The 17,695-nt window shown below is 42.9% G+C and overlaps 2 pseudogenes; one reads left to right on the top strand and one right to left on the bottom strand.

The window, feature by feature from the left end:
* Positions 1–1,813: 1,813 nt before the first annotated feature.
* On the bottom strand, positions 1,814–13,421 carry LOC104455885 (annotated as a pseudogene).
* On the top strand, positions 13,401–16,882 carry LOC104454333 (annotated as a pseudogene).
* The last annotated feature ends 813 nt before the right edge of the window (positions 16,883–17,695 follow it).

Raw genomic sequence — 17,695 nt, 5'->3', positions numbered from 1 at the left:
AAGATATAAATCAAATGACGTTGTTTGGCATTGCAAATTCGCCCCAAATCGAGAAATTGCGGTCTATTTGCTGCATAAGTCAAACCCTAAAACCAAAGTTCTTGTGAGGACTTTCTGAAAACCTATTATTACATTGACAACAACAATTAGGTCCATCATCTAATGCAATTCCTTCCAAAAATTGGTGGAAATTGTCATTAACGGTGCTATAGCTTCTTTTTTCCAGTAATCACCTTGACGGCAGTGCTCGCTGGTCAACTATAGTTAATGTTTTCATTCTCTTCTCTCTTGAGGAACTTGTTGCAAATATTGCTAGGGGAGTGAGAACTGAATTTTGTATTGCAATATTAAATTAACCCTGCCGCTCAGATAATGATCAATTTCAAGCTAATTCGAAGTTAGGACATTTCCCGTTTTCATGGAAACTTCTTTACCTTTGCTTCCTGGGCAAAACGAAGTGAATGTCTCGTCTCACGAGCTATATAGCTTTGGATAGTCTTGTCTGAGCTCCAGCTTTGCTATTTGAGGCGGTAGGTAGGCAATACGTCATGCCAAAGAAGTATGTGCTTTGACTAAGCCTTTACGTGGTTATAATAAGTAGAAACTTTCCAATAAAAAAATTATTTAATTCATGCTCTGAGGATAGTAGCAAAACAAGAGCATTAGAAGGGTGTCTGCAATTAGAGCTAAACCAAGCGAAAAAAACCATACTGACGACAGATTGTAAATTCTTGACAAGTCACTGTTAAGAATTGTCTGTCTCTTAACACTAGGTATAAACCAATCTAGCCGTATTATCTGTAGTCATGCTTTATTGTCTTTAAGTAGAACAGGCCATACTCGAAATTAGCATTGCTGCATAACTTGGTTAATGTTACCTACAAAGTTTTCGTTTCTATTACCTTTAAATGCTTTGTATGAGGAACTTATCGCTAATTACAAACTTTCCTCTCCGAAAGAGAAAAACACCATACTCCACCAAATCTTTCCAGTACCACCATAGCTTCGGCATCGTTAAGGAAATAATGGTCCGCCATAGAGGTTTCAACAGGTAAGTCAGCACCATCGAAATATTAACTTTTGTTCTGCTTCCTGGGATGAGTCAATTTGAGGGGAGCCATTTCTAGCAAGAATCTATGACTGGACTGATATTGCAAGGACAAGTAAGCTTCGAGTTGTTTTTTCACTGCTAGATTGCCATGTTTTCTCTCCATGCGAGCTCTTGCCTGATTATGGAGGGAAATAGATCTTGCTTAACACATGAAGTCAAGATCTGGCTGCAACATTTCTCTGCCGCTTGTTAGATCAGTTCATATAATCTAGGAGCAAGCTCTTAAGATCTTTTACATTTATCTCTCATTCGAGTAGTTTAGTCATTATGGGGATAACACGATCAGAAAAGCTAATAGGAAGATGAGTTGCATGATCCGCAATTGCAAGCCAACAATAAAAAAAATATAAAAAAAATAACTAATTAATTAATTAATTAATTAATTAAAAAAAAAAGAAGCTGGAAAGTGGAAAGGCGCCCCAGACTCGAATTTGTATTAGCATGGATGGATGTTTTAGCATGTCAGGATGTATCCAACGCTGATTGAACTCGTCTTGGTTGATTCATGAGGCATCAGTTATAATCGAGTCGAGCAGCCAAAAGAACTTAAAAGATAGGCTCTTTATGTTTCCAGATAGTGAGGTTTGACCCAGACGCATGTAGTCAAAGCTTATTCACTACAAAATATACTTTTGTGCATCCTGTCCAAAAAGGTTCTCTTAGTGCTAAATTCAAGAACAAGCAGTAAACCTACGGTAAAAAACTGCCTTCTGAAGAGGTTCTGTATTACATGAGAGACATAAACTTCAGGATTGTGAAAGGCTCCATCTTTGTGCTTAGAGACAAGTACAACAACCACGCATGATCAATAAAAATAAACTACCCATGACTATTCGACTGTGTTACCTGGTTCTGCAGAATTAACTCTCTACTACTTCGGCCGTTGCAACACTCATGATATACTCAATTTCTTCGGCAACTTCTTTCATGGAAGGACGGTTCTGCCTCCGTTCCTCCAAGCATCCCACGGCAAGAAACCCAAGCGCCTTCATGGTCTCCACGTTGGCGGTGCTCGCCTGTTCCTTTAGCATTGGATCCACAACATCCATTATCCTCTCCACCTCCACCATCCTCTGCACATAGACCGCCAGATTCACATCATCCGTTGCTCAATTGAAGTCTATCACCTTTTGAGATGTCAATAGCTCCAACAGCACTACTCCGAAGCTATATACGTTGCTCTTATCAGTCAGCTGGTAGTTGCGATAGTACTCGGGGTCAAGATATCCGAGTGTACCTTGAGCACACGTCGATATGTGGCTCATATCAGTGTGAGCCAACCGAGATAACCCAAAATTTGAGACTTTGGCCTTCAACTTCTCATCCGGCAATATGTTGCTAGACTTGACATCTCGGTGATATATCAGAGGAATTGTTGAGTGTTGGGATTGTCAGATTCCCAAAATCGGATTCGACACTAAATCGAACCCCTAAACTTGTGCGGAAGACGAGCCCGGGAAAAACATATGCATCACCGATCCTAAGGCACATCACAGAATCGAACGTACCTTGTTAGCCACAGATTAAACACCGACGCCGATATGAGGAAGAGAATTTAGCCATGTTCGATCCGATGACGCCAATTCGCCTTGAAGGGAAGATGGGTGTCGCCTCTTGCTTACTGTTCTTTCTTTTGGAAGCATTTTTGAGGGAGAGAGGGAGGAGGAACGTACGTTGCTTCAAAAGGTGTCTTCCTCCCTCTTTATTTCCCCCTTATATATGTCCCCTCCAAAAAGAAACGTGTCCCTTCATCATATCTCTCTATCCATAGGCCATAATATTGTGGGCCGGGCTTTTAGGCCCAACATGGGCGGACGGGCCAACTTAGGCCCATCACATTAATAATTAAAACCATCATCTCCCACTCGCACATGGTGAGCCGAACATGATCCTCTTTACCTCTCTTCAACATTCATACCGGTGAATAATCCGTGCGACCAGCATACTTTGAGAGCTCGTTGCCATACATCTGTTAGGAATATATAGCAGCTCATAATGGGCATCACACTCGAGTAGATTTAGTATGCAGTACCCTAGATCGATCGATCACATTTATATCTCTCTTGATCTCTTTTAAACAATGATATATATATATATATATATATATATATATATATATTGTATTCACAATTATGATTATCCCAAAGACAACCATAATTGGTCGACCAGTGAATACAAAACTACAATGTGATTCTCCAAATTCGATTTTCCTCTTTCCTTCAAACTTTCAATTTCAGTTCAGCTTGCTTTTCTAGAAATGTCCCATTAGATCGAATCAACTCATGATCATTGGCAACATCCTAAGATAGCAAACACTAAATAGAAATCTTGAGAATAAGTAAAAGTCATGAGGGCACTAAAATTGAGGAACCAGTTTCCTCAAGAGTCTCACACGGCATAAAAGTTGAGATCAAACTTTTGCCACTCTTATTGGTCGTCTCATGCATACGTAGTATGAAATACGTATTACGGTATTAACTCATTTCCCATGGAGCGTATGTCTACACCTTCAATACCGTACAGATGATAGTTCAGACATACCTAATGTCTAACTTGAGTTCACATATCTACTCATTCAGAAAATTCATTAGAACTCACATCTGGCATCTTAGACAGATAAAGTAAAATATGTGGGGTATTTTACTTTCGGACATAGTAAATATTGTCCTCATCTTAACACCCAGTTAAGGTGACAAATATATTTTAAGCTTGAGCTCTCAATTATCACCTAGATAATAAGCTTAAAAACCGTCTCATCTCTATTTATCACATAGTAAATAGAGGCGATTACCCGTGTGAATGGGCTAATCTTTTATCTGTCCGATATACTTTCTCAACTTAATGTAATGCACTGAGCATCAAGATGCATAAAAGTCAAACAAAGATTCATAGGCATTAATAATGAAAAACACAAATTCATAAAAGTGAACAACTCAGGGAAATTACAATATTCAGTACATCAAACTCTACGCAATCCTAGAGATTTTACATGACCACAAAACACATCTCTAGGTATTGGTTTTGTCATAGGATCTGCTACCATTCTATGCGTAGATATGTACTGTAAGTTCACATCCTTTCGTGCAACCATATCTTTGACAAAGTTATACTTGGTATCTATATGTTTGGTCTTGCCATGATATTTTGGATCTTTGGTGTATGCTATAGCTGCTTGTCTATCACAGTTAACCAATAATGGATTTGCAGCTTTCTCAATAACACCTAAATGATCCAAAAATCTCTTAAGCCAAACTCCTTCTTGTACTGCTGCTGATAATGCCATGAACTCAGCTTCCATCGTGGACAAGGCTATACACGTTTGCTTCTTACTGCTTCATATATGGCGCCATTGTTCAGTAAGAAAGCAAATCCAGAGGTAGATTTCCTTTCATCTAAATCTCCTCCCCAATCAGCATCTGAATAGCCTTCAAGTCGCAGATCATTTCCTTGGTAATTCAACTTGTAATCAGCAGTTCCCTTCAGATACCTCGGTATTCTTTTAACGGCTTTCTAATGTGCTTGACCTGGATTGGATTGGTATTTACTCACCATTCCAACTGCAAAACATATGTCAGGTCTTGTATACATCATAGCGTACATCAAGCTCCCAACAGCACTAGCATAAGGAACATTTGTTCCTTTTCTTTTGGAGTCCTTGGACACAATCTATGGCTCAATCCTTCACCTTTTGCAATAGGAGTGTCTATGGGTTTACAATCTTGCATACGAAATCGTTCAAGAACCTTATTTATATATGTTTCTTGCGAAAGAGATAACGATCTCTTAGAACGATCTCTTGAAATCTTAACTCCAAGAATGTATGCAGCGTCACCCATATCCTTCATCTCAAAGTTGGAAGACAACCAACTCTTGATAGTATTAACAAACTCCATATTACTTCCGACAATTAATATATCATCAACATATAATGATATGATCACAAATTGATCTTTGGATCTTTTGATATGTACACAATGATCCTCATCTATCATTGTAAAATCATATGCCATTATGGCATTATGAAAACATATATACCATTACCTTGACGACTGCTTAAGGCCATATATCGATCTCAAAAGTCGACATACCTTTTCTTCTTGGCCTTTTGTAATGAAACCAGTAGGTTGTTCCATATATATTTCTTCCTCTAATTCTCCATTGAGGAAAGCAGTCTTTACATCCATTTGATGTAACTCAAGATCCATACTAGCCACTATTGCCAGAATAATGCGAATAGAGGTAAATCTCACTATAGGAGAAAATGTTTCTTCATAATCAATTTCTTCATGTTGGTTATACCCCTTCGCCACAAGGCGATCCTTATGCCTTTCTATCGAGCCATTAGCTTTTCGCTTTATTTTGAGAACCCACTTGCTCCCAATAGCTTTGCGTCCTTTTGGAAGATCAACAAGTTTCCAAACTTGGTTTGACTTCATTGACTCAATCTCCTCTTCCATTGCATGAATCCATTTTTCCTTACTAGGGCAAATTAGAGCCTCATTAATATTTCTTGGCTCATCCTCATCTTGCGGAACAATCATAAAAGTTTCCCCTTCAATATCAAAATGTCGACGGGGAATACTTTTGCGACTTGTTCGCCGTATGGGAGATTGTACACTTTGTACATCATTCCCCATTATGCTCCCACTAGGATTAGATAATGATGGTGTTGTCTCATCATGTGGTTATAATTGAGAATGAGTTGAATTCAATTCATCACTTCTCATATTACTCCCACTTGGACGAACTCCACTAATATCATTATCTTGATCCAATGTTTCAAATAGGGAGTAATCTTCCCCTATTTCGCCCTTTCTTAGGAAATTCATCCTCTAAGAATGTGACATCCCGTGATTCAAATTCAGTTGTACTCCCACTTTCCTGCTCACCTATGAACACATACCATTTCGAGTGTTCAGAGTATCTTATGAAAATACTCTTCTTTCCTCTGGGACCCAATTTCCCAAACTTGTGAGAGGGCTCATGAGTATAGGCAGCACAACCCCATGACTTAAGAAAACTTAAGTCCGATTTTCTACCTGTCCATAACTCATATGGAGTGGAAGTAACTGATTTGGAAGGCACCCAATTAAGTATATAGGCAGCAGTTAACAACGCATCACTCCAAAAAGTGATAGGTAAGTTAGCATGCGCCATCATGGACCTAACCATTTCCAATAGAGTTCTGTTTCTTCTCTCCGCAACACCATTTTGTTGAGGAGTATATGAAATAGACAACTGTCTTTCTATTCCTTTTCCATCACATAATTTTCTGAACTTATCAGATAAATATTCTCGACCTCGATCGGATCTCAATGCTTTTATTTTCTTGTCTAATTGATTTTCTACCAAGTTCATAAACCTTTTGAAACAACTTAATGCTTCAGATTTATGAGAAATCAAATAGACATATCCGAATCGAGTATAATCATCTATAAAAGTGATGAAATAAACAGCCACATGCCTTCCTCTCACATTCATTAGACCACAGACGTCAGAATGGATTAAATGCAGAGGAAATTCAGCTCTTTTACCTTTTCCAAATGGTTTCCTTGTCGTTTTCCCTACTAGGCAATGCTCACATATGGGTAAATCGATTTTTTCAATATTGCCCAACAAGCCCTCTTTGGCTAGTCTATTCATACGTTGTTGGCCAATATGACCAAGTCTAGCATGCCACACATTCACATCATTATCATATGAATTAGGAGACGTGAGAAGGGAATAACAAACATTTGCATTAACATAGTCAATATCAAATACAATGAAACCATCCTAAAAATAATCATAACCATAGAAATTTGTATCCAAAAACAAATCCACACCTCTATTATGGAAGTTCATATTAAAACCTAGCTTGACCAATACTAAAACAGACACTAAATTCCGACGAATCTCTGGAGCATACAATACATCATGTAGGAACAAAGTGCGTCCACCACGCATGTTCAGTTGGCAGGTGCCAATTCATTTTACTTCAGCTCTGGAGTTGTTCCCACATAGATCCACTTAGTTCCAGTTGGTACTCGTCGGAATTCCACGAAGGATTCTCTATCCTTCGCTACATGGTCTGTCGCTCTTGAATCCACAATCCACAAAGGATTAGACTCAGTTAAGAATACAGAACTCGACACATAAGCAAAGTTTTGAAAAGTACAAGGGGTGTATACCTTCTTTGGCTCACGATTCTTGTCACAATTGTAACACTTCACTCTTGTAAGCTTCTTCATTCGAGGACGCTTTTCTCTTTCATGTTGGTTAAGCTTAGGTTTCTTCCCTAAATGACCTGCTTCCTTGCCTTTCCCTTTATCGAACCAGTTAGGACGTTTGCGCTTAGAGCTCGAAGCTCCATGTGAGCCAAAACCAGCATGATAGATTTCAGCTTCCAGCTTAGCCGCCAAGAGGCAGTCCTCTTCAGCTCAAGATGACGCACTGCATCCTCAAAGGTTTTGATATTCTCATTATGGGTCAGGTGCACCTTCATATGCTCCCAACTCTGAGGCAAGGAACGAATCACTACTTGCACTTGCTGCTCATCAGTCAGGACATGGCCAGCATCTTTCAGCTCATTAATCATGTTTGACATCTTTCTAAGATTTTGCTTCATAGTCTGACCATGAGGCTTCTTATAAGAGTCAAACTTAATAGTGAGCTACCTTAGTCTGGTCACCGAAGTATGACCAAATCTTGCTGCCAATGCTTCACACATTTCCTTGGCATTCTCAAAATGCCTAAACTCTCGCGTAACATCATTTTCCATGCTACTCAGCAACGTAATGTGAGCAAAGGAGTTCTTTCTTTTCCATGCAACAAATGTTTCCTTATCTCTCTTGTGTTGTGCAGTGTTTCCTTCTTCAAGTTCTACCATGGTCAGGTTAAGAGCTTCTAGTGCCTCTTGCTCTTCCAGCACATATTAAATTTTCATGTGCCATATTTCATAGTTATCGCCATTGAGCTTCTCACTTTTGTTTAGCTCAGCAACTGTGCTTTTTGTGGCTGAAGCCATTGATCTGAACATATCAGACATATATGCACGTATTATTAATGCCTATCATTTATGCATCCATTTTGCACAGACCCATCATATTAATGAACAATTTCAAATAAGGTTTCAGAATCAAAAAGTCACTATGTTTCCAATCATCCTCCAAAAATCCTAACTTAAAACTATCATTAATATAATTGTCTTATGCAAAATAAATTCTATGAAGCTACAAAAATTTCTATAAACTACCCACAGCAATCAACAATAATAGAAAGCAAATAATATTTGACATACAATAGAATAATAATGCTTTCACATAATACAACTTACATATCAATTGCGACATCAACAACAATCCAGTAGTAAACATTACATAAGATGTCCACAAAGCACACTAAACAAAGACCAGCCAATACATCTAACACCAAGTCAATACACAAACTGGGAAAGATCCTATTTTGTTCAATTTCTTGATCTTTTCTCTTGTAAGAATCCAGTAATAATCATCTATAAAATCCATCACAATTTTCCTCTATGAAGCGGCTTTGTTGACATCCCATATACGATTCAACACTCCTTGCCATTCTGGTGGAATAGTGTTCATGAAAAATCGCACCATCTCAGACTATGGCATGGGACGACCATTCCATATGACCTTTTGAATTTTCCTGTTGACTTCAAGAACGTGATCAATTAAGTCACCACTCTCCCATCGATGATCAATCAGCTCGGCTATCAACTTAGAAAGCATTTCCTTTTGTTCATCGGTAATTGGACGAACAGGTGTGCGCAACCTAAAGGGAGGCATTGTTCCTGCAACAAATGCAGAACAAATAAGGGATCACATATAATCCACATAAACTTAATTGGAAAAAGAAACACATTCTTTTCCTCCTTTTTTTTTGGGTCAACGGTCAACGATCGAAGTCAACGGGTCAACGGTCAGCCGGGTCGAGGTCAACGGGCGGTCAAGTCGGACCGGACGGGCCGGGTCGGACCGGTTGGATCGGACGGACCAGTCAAGCCGGTCGGATCGGACGGACCAGTCGAGCCGGTCGGATCGGACGGACCAGTCGAGCCGGTCGGACTTGTCGGGCAAACCGACCGGCACATGCGGCACGCGTGTGCAGCTGACGTCACGATGACGTCAGCTGGCGCGTGCCACGCACGCGCCATCAGAGCCCCTGCGCACGTGCGTTGCACGTGGGCGCGTCGGCCCCGCGCGCGCATGCGACGCACGCACCTGCGTCTTCGTGCGCGTGGGGGCACGTCCGGTGGCCTTTGGCGGCGTTCCGCCACTCGTCGCGCTCGTCTCGATGAGACCTTCCATCCAACACCATCATAAATGGATTTCGACTTACAGAAACTCGAAAAAATGGATGAACAGTGCTCGGGTGTCGGGATTTTTCCGCCCTGATCGGTGTCGGCCGATTAATTTCACAAAAAATCAATAAGAAATCATCCATAAACATGAAAGGGGTCGGGAAAAACATGGAAAAAAGGATCGGGAAACAAGAACTACGGCTTTGATACCAATGTTGGGATTGTCAGATTCCCAAAATCGGATTCGACACTAAATCGAACCCCTAAACTTGTGCGGAAGACGAGCCCGGGAAAAACACATGCATCACCGATCCTAAGGCACATCACAGAATCGAACGTACCTTGTTAGCCACAGATTAAACACCGACGCCGATATGAGGAAGAGAATTTAGCCATGTTCGATCCGATGATGCCAATTCGCCTTGAAGGGAAGATGGGTGTCGCCTCTTGCTTACTGTTCTTTCTTTTGGAAGCGTTTTTGAGGGAGAGAGGGAGGAGGAACATACGTTGCTTCAAAAGGTGTCTTCCTCCCTCTTTATTTCCCCCTTATATACGTCCCCTCCAAAAAGAAACGTGTCCCTTCATCATATCCCTCTATCCATAGGCCCTAATATTGTGGGCCGGGCTTTTAGGCCCAACATGGGTGGACGGGCCAACTTAGGCCCATCACATTAATAATTAAAACCATCACTGAGAAATGAAGGTAAGCAAGGCCCTCGGCCGTGTCATGTGCAATCTGGAGGCGACGAGTCCAGGACAATTTACCCTGTCCTTCACCACGGAGATGATCCAGTAGAGTACCATTCTCGATGTACTCATAAACCAAGAGCGGCTGCTCAAGCTCGACGCAACACCCGAGTAAACGAACGAGACTTCGGTGATTGACTTGGCACAAGATCCAAACTTCGTTCAGGACCTGATCAGTTCCTTTGGTGTTCCCGAGTTTCGCACACTTGATGGCAACAACAGTGCCATCATCTAGGATGCCTCGATAGACTTCGCCATATCCACCAGCACCAAGAAGCCGGTCCTTAGAAAAGTCGGCCGTTGCCTTTTTTATTTCTTTCCCAATGAACAATTTGGCTGCTCTGCCGCCCCTGGCATTAAGGATATCCCCACTCTCCCTGGTGAGGCGTTCTCGAGCCTCTTGAATGCGCCGGTGACGCCTATGTAGCAACAGAGCAGCGATGGCTGCAAGAAGGGCCACACCTATCCCAGACGTTAAACCTGCAACGATTTCAAAGTTGTCACACAGTGAATTGAGGACTGCATTTGATCTCATAAGACAGCAAAACAAGATGCTTTCACGTAGCTCAAACTGTAATTGTCATCTTCACACAATATAAGACCTACTGTGAAGGGAATTCAGCTAGATGCAAATTTTGACGATCAACAAATTATACGTGAAGTGTCCAAACATTCTATTCCTAAATAATCTTGTTAAATTGAGCTATCTTGGTTTCATCGACCATGATTTCCTTAGCCTAAATTCAGTGGAATCAGAGCCATCCTTTTAAATTTTGAAATCAACTTATGATTTGTAAAGTAAAACCGAATTTTTCAAACTGAAAAATTATGCTCTTCATTAAAATGAAATTATAATGATGCGGAACACATCGGAAAAAAAAATATCAAGATGTTATAATTAGAATAGGGAGTAGGCACCTGTTATGAAAGTAGTTATATCCGTTCCATAATCATCCGGATTTTGACATGTCACATCTGCACCAAAAGACAAGAAAATCCACTGCTTACCTATTTTTCGGATGGAGCAATCAAATAATAATTGATTACCAGTTAGGGTTTCCAAGAAGCAACATAATATTATTAAAAATAAATAAATATAAATGTACATAAGATTTATGGTTACTCTCGCACCAAAAATAAAAATATATGGAAGAATAAAAGTGCCCAAAAAACACTTTAAAAAACTTAGGGTGCGTTTGGTTGTGTTTCGTTTAAAAATTGTTCCAGAAACAGAAATAAAAAAAGTGTTTCTGTTCGGGAACAATTTCTGAACAAAAAAACACGTTTGGTAAACTTGTTCGGGAACAAAAAATAAATAGAAACACGTTTGGTAAATTTGTATAATTTTTTTATTTCTTTTATTTTTTTAATATTTTTATTTTATTTTTCTATTTTCTTTCTTATTTTTCTTATTTATTTTTCCTTTTTTTTTCTTTTTCTTCTTTGGCCGGTCGCCGGCCTCGGCCATGGCCGGCGACCGGCCGGCGAGGGCCGGCGGCCTCGCCCAGCCACGGCGAGGCTCGCCGGCCCCCGGCGAGGCCGAGCCTGGCCGTGGCTGGGCGAGGCTCGGCCTCGCCTTGGCTGGGCGAGCTCGAGCTCGCCCAGATCCGGCAAGGCCGAGCTCGCCCAGTGGCCGGCGAGGCTCGGCCTCGCCGGGCCACCGCCGGGCTACGCCGACCCGGGCGGTGGCCGGGCAAGGCCGAGCCTCGCCGACCGCGGGCGAGCTCGGCCTCGCCGGCCCCGGTGAGGCCGAGCTGGCGTGGTGGCGGGCGAGGCTCGGCCTCGCCTTGGCCGGGCGAGCTCGAGCTCGCCCGGATCCGGCAAGGCCGAGCTCGCCCGGCCGGCCGGGCCACCGCCAGCGACGCCGACTGGTGGTGGCCGGGCAAGGCCGAGCCTCGCCGGCCGCTGGACGAGGTCGGCCTCGCCGGATCTAGGCGAGCTCGAGCTCGCCCGGCCAAGGCAAGGCCGAGCCTTGCCCGGCCACGGCCGGGCTCGGCCTCGCCGGGCGGCGAGCCTCGCCGTGGGCGGGCGAGGCCGCCGGCCCTCGTCGGCCGGTCGCCGGCGATCGCCGGCCATGGCCAAGGCCGCGACCGGCCAAAGAAAAATAAAGAAAAAGAAGAAGAAAAGAAAAAGAGAAGTATTTCTAGATTTTGTTCCGAAACAAAAAACAACTTTTTGTGTTTCTTGTTTCTGTTTTCTTTTTTGTTTACGGGAACAAAAGAACAAAAAAGGAACACAAACGCACACAAACGCGTTTGTTCCTTTTTGTTCCCAGAACAAAAAAACAGAAATTTCTGTTTCTGGGAATGAGAAATGGGTGCAGCCAAACGCACCCTTACTCTCTACACAAACTCCTAGAGTGAGGTCCCACGTGAGCCCGGGCTGGCAAAAGCACCTGCTGACCCCGCCCCACGCTGGGTCGGCCCGGCACGTGGGATTCCCGTCGCAGTCCGACTGGGCCCCGGAGACGGGCTCCCGATCAGCACCCACTGGATCTCCATCCCGGGCTTGGGCCAGAGGCTCACAGGCTCGCTCGGGTCCAGGTTGATGAAGCCCGTGTACGCCCGGCAGCCCGCGTCCTTGACCCGGATAGAGTAGGACATCGTCAACCCGCCCACCCGGAAGTGCAGAAGATCTCTGAGGCCGCGCACACCGCCGCGCCGGCCGTGCCGTTCATGTAGGCGTGGCAGAGGCTCGCCGACGAGCAGTTCAGCGGCGAGTTGAGCAGCGTGGGGGTGCAGTTGAGGTAGAGGATGGTGTTGCTACCTGTGACGTTGAAGGGCAAGGAGGAGTTGAGCTGGACGCCCTGGCGGACAAGGTCAGACGTGACGCAGGCGTTGGTGAGCAGGCTTGCAGGCTTGATCACAAGCCGCTGGCTCTCCGGGTCAACAGAGGTGATCGGGTACGAGTTGTTGAGGGTGTCGAAGAAGAGGGTCCGCGGCGTCGCACCGGACCTTGTACGACCGGTCGCCGCACGGGGAAGTGCTCAGCGGGTAGGAGACCGAGGTGGAGCCGCAGTCCAGGTACCGGTAGCATATGAACTCCCTAATTTTCTTCTATGGACGTCTCTTTTACAGTCATTCAATTGTTCTTGTAGAAGAAATCTAATAGTTTGTCTTCCGAATCTGTCCAATTATATCTTGATTAGTTGATTTTCTATACGGATTGAAATAGATCTCTCACGACCAGTGATCTCTCAATCGTCTTTGGAGAAAGCAATGTGGAAAATTTGAATAAATTGCATTTGTATTTCATTGTAAAGACATATCTACATGACACTTTAGCTGCTGATGCAATCTCTCAGTTCGAAAAAGCTTTAAGTGGGAGTGAATTGACAATCTCGCGTGAAATGGTTTCTTCAAGGAATCTTTATAGGTCCAACGTTGGTCAATTTTTTGCCTCATAGAGGGAGATCTTGATGACAGGTACTAAATATGAAGAAACAAAGGTAGCTGGGGATAACTTGGCTCAGCTTGGGAAAGGAGGTGTTGTTCTCATGGTTTGCAGGACTTGTGGTAAGAAGGGAGATCACTGGACATCAAGATGTCCATATAAGGACCTTGCTCAACCAGTTGAGACCTTTGTTGATAAGCCAGCGGCAGCAGAGCCAACAAGCACTAAGGGAGCTTATGTGCCCCCGAGCATGAGAGCTGGGGCAGAGCGGATGGGGACGGAGATGAGGCGTAGGAATGAAGAGAATTCTGTCCGTGTAACTAATTTGTCGAGGACACTCGGGAGCCCGATCCGCTCGAACCGTTTCGCACGTTTGGCCTAGTTAGTCGTGTGTATGTTGCGATTGATCAAAAGACGAGGTTTGAGCAGGGGTTTCGGCTTTGTCAATTTGTGACACCTAAATTTTACTATTTTACTTAAAACTTAATCGCATACAAAATTAGGAATTGGTCGCCAAAAAAAAATTAAAATTAAGAAAAAACCGTCGGGTTGGGCCGGAGCTGGCCTTGGCCCGGCCCAGCCCCCTCCCTTTCCCTTTGCCCTTGCGCTAGGCCCGGCCCAGCCCAGCCTCCTTTCTCCTTCAGCCCAGCCCGCGCCTGTTCTTCCTCCCTCCAGCTGGTCTTCGCTCGAGGACCTGCAGAAAGACAGAACAGAGCGAGCAGCGAAAGCGGGAGCAGCAGAGGATCGGGTGGCAGACGGCAGCGTGGTCCACGGGTCGGGAGCGGCCTGGTCGGCGGCTGGCATGGCTGGTCTTCGCACGATAACCTGCAAAAGAAAAAGGTGAAAGGGCGAGGAACAGCAACAAAAGGGAGAGGCAGGAAGGATAGAGAAAAAGAGAGGAGAGGAACCGGAGGGAGGGAGGAAGCTCGAGGGAGCATCTAGCCGTGGCCGGAGGCCCATCCGTCCGCCCGTTGCCCGCCGTCCGAGGGGCGAGGGGCGAGGGGCTGAAGACGAAGCCGAGACAAAACACAGAGAGAAACCGAGAGAGAGAGAGAGAGGAGTCCGAGCGAGGAAGCGACTAAGGGAGAGGAAGGAAGCTTCAGCCGTCGCCTCAGCTGCGCGCGAGCCCCGCCTGACTACCCCTCCGCCAACGTCCTCAAATTGGATCCGGTACGTCCTCCTTGCGCCCTGTTTTCACCCGGTTCTGTGCATCCCGAGCCGGAGTTTGCGTTCGAATGGTTTGCGTGAACTCCGGCCTGTCCACTTCCCCTTTGGTTGCTGTATGTCTATTTGTTTGTTGGTGAGAGTCTCGGTTTGGGTTAGGGTCCTAGTTGAGCTAGAAACGCGTGATTCTGCAGCGCCCTCCACATGTTTGATAGAATGCCACAACGAGATCCAGTCTCCGTGGCTTTGTCTTTGACTGAAATCGAGTTGTCCAAGCATGTCGCGCTCTATTGTGATGTCCGGTGGTGTTGGGTGACCTTGGGCGTCGGTCGTGTGGTCGTTCGCTACGTTCCCATCGTCGTTGTTGCTTGTTCGGTGTTTGGCCAAGGAGGGTATGCTCGGCCGATGATGGTGATGATCTCCGGCCAACTAGTGGCCGGCGGAAGTTCGGCGGTGGAAGGGTCACCGGTTGTTCCGGGCTGCGTTGTTGTTTGGCTGAGTCTCGATGAGGCCATGTTTTGGGCAGGGAAGCTTCGGGCGTGCAGGGGTCAAGCACGAAGGAGAAGAAGACCAAAAAGAAAAAAAAATGAAAGAAAAAACAAAAGAAAAAGTAAAATATAGAAAAAGTAAAAAGTAAAACAAAATATAGAAAAAGAAAGCAAAAATTTGCTTCGGGAATGAGGAATGCAGAGAAAGGAGTGCAGCAGAAAAAGACAAAACGGAAAAGGACAAAAAAGAGAAAAGAATTAAAATAAAATAAAATAAAAAAGAAAAAATGTGAAAAGTGCGCTGGGGTGTTCTATTGTAGGTTGAGGTGTTCTATCGTGGGCTGAGCTCATTTCAAATGTGGGCCGGAAAAAGAGTTAAAAATTTCATGGGCTTTTATAATTAATTTCGAGCAGCCTTTTAGGATTAATGTTTTTAGTTTAACCTGATACAGTATGATTCGGGTCTGTTTAGTTGGGTCGGGTCTCATGACCCGGTCCGAATCCTTTTTTTTTATCAACAATAAATAAATATTAAAAAGAACAAAAAAATCAATTAAAATTTGAAAACAACAAATAAAATTAATTAATTAATCAAAAACCAAAAAATTCGAAAAAAAAATTTTAAAAAGCTTTTTGATAAATCCCAAAAAATTCGTAAAAACTTAAAATTAAAATTCATCAAAAAAAAAGTTTAGATTAATCTTTTGGTTTACTTTCTTTTAAAAAATGGAAGTCTTTCAATTTAGAATTCTACTCAAGAGGTTATAGTTGTCTTTAAAGACGAATACCTTTGATTATGTAATTTTGGTATGTCGATTTTGGCTTCCATTCAGTCTAGTTAGTATTAGCATTTATCTGTTCCTTAATGTTAATTGTGTGCTCTCCCATGCTATTTATTTAATGCTTTCCTCGGCTGCTAATTGCTACTTTAATAATTGCGCACCCGCATGATTATGTTAGTGGATAGGTATAAAGTCAATCCAAACTGCCTGACAAAAATCTTTTCTTTTAAAATAAACGAGATTAGGTACCAAAATGGCACTAATTGGTTAATTAGTATAATCAAGTCCCCGAACTTAGATTCTCTAGTTACGTAGGAAGTGAGGCACGCTCCCATGTCTCACTTGATTTCTAGCTGACCCCAATAAGCTAGTGGCGACTCCTTTTGTGTGAAATTCCTAAAAATATCCCAATGTCACGCGGGGTATGGGTTTGGGAGAGCCCGCGCCTAATCATGGGCCTTAGGCTCGTCCTTTAGGCAATACCCCCAAACCTATTCCCTCCCCCGATGGTAGGTCGTGACATCAACTTTGTAAACAAGGAAGATGCTGAGAGGGCGATCAATAAGCTCAATGGATATGGCTATGATAACCTCATCCTTCGTGTTAAATGGGCGACACCCAGAGCCAACTAAAACGAAATATGTGAGGTGTTATCAACCCCAGCGCAGCCCTAGTTGGCCCACCAGCACTTCCGATGGTGGGTCTGGACCTTTTCTTTTTTGGGTGTATTGAAGAATTTATGGTATTTTAAAGTTAATGTTTCCATTCTCTTCTCTCTTAAGGAATTTGTTGCAAATATTGTTAGGGGAGTTAGAACTCAATTTTGTATTGCAATATGAAAGTAACCCTGCTTCTTAGGTAATATAAATTTTATTCTCATTCAAAGTTAGGACATTTCCCATTTTCTTGGGAACTTTTTGAGCATTGCTTCCTGGACAACAAGAAGTGAACGTCTTGTCTCATGAGGCATCTGGCTTTGGACATGATGTAATAGTTGTCGCGACCAAATTTTCGGGTGCACCACCTAAAATTTGGCTAATGGATTACTACATCTAAATTTAGCCCGGACTCTCCCAAGCCCATACTAATTTACGACTTAGGTTCAAATTTTTGACATGCAAATAGATTTTATCTATGAATCGCCAATAATCAGTTTATGGTAGGTCGATTAGACACCTAAGTAAAATAACGAGAGAATTAGTTTACTCCTACAAACTAGAGACTTTGGGTACAGGGACTTGATTACACTAGACTTTTATAATGCCCTTTCAGTACCATTTCCTTTTATTTTCAAAAATATTTTTGCATGCAGCTTGAATTGATTTTAAATCTATTTCCCTACCATGTGAAGTGATCATGTGGATGTGCAAACCACCAAGTTAACACCCAAGAAAGTAATGAATAAATTGCGAAACTTACCTTGTAGCAATGAAAGTATCTGCGTCGTTAAATCAGAATTTACATCATCAACCCTATATATGATTTTTAATTACTACGCAATTTTTTTTTTGTTTTCATTTCATTAATGAGAATCATGCTTTATGCAATGCAACATAACTAAATGACCTAATTCTAATGACAATCATTAAATGACATACATTTTATGAATCTAATTTTAAATGACATGCACATAATATTTTTTGTGTTTTCTTAATAAATGTGCAATCTATCCTAGAGAATGGAATTAATTTATCCTAAGACA

The sequence above is a fragment of the Eucalyptus grandis genome, chromosome 7, assembly GCF_016545825.1.
Source record: "Eucalyptus grandis isolate ANBG69807.140 chromosome 7, ASM1654582v1, whole genome shotgun sequence".
Taxonomy (NCBI): domain Eukaryota; kingdom Viridiplantae; phylum Streptophyta; class Magnoliopsida; order Myrtales; family Myrtaceae; genus Eucalyptus; species Eucalyptus grandis.
Note: the sequence above shows the minus strand (reverse complement) of the source record. Positions and strands in the feature narration are given on the sequence as shown.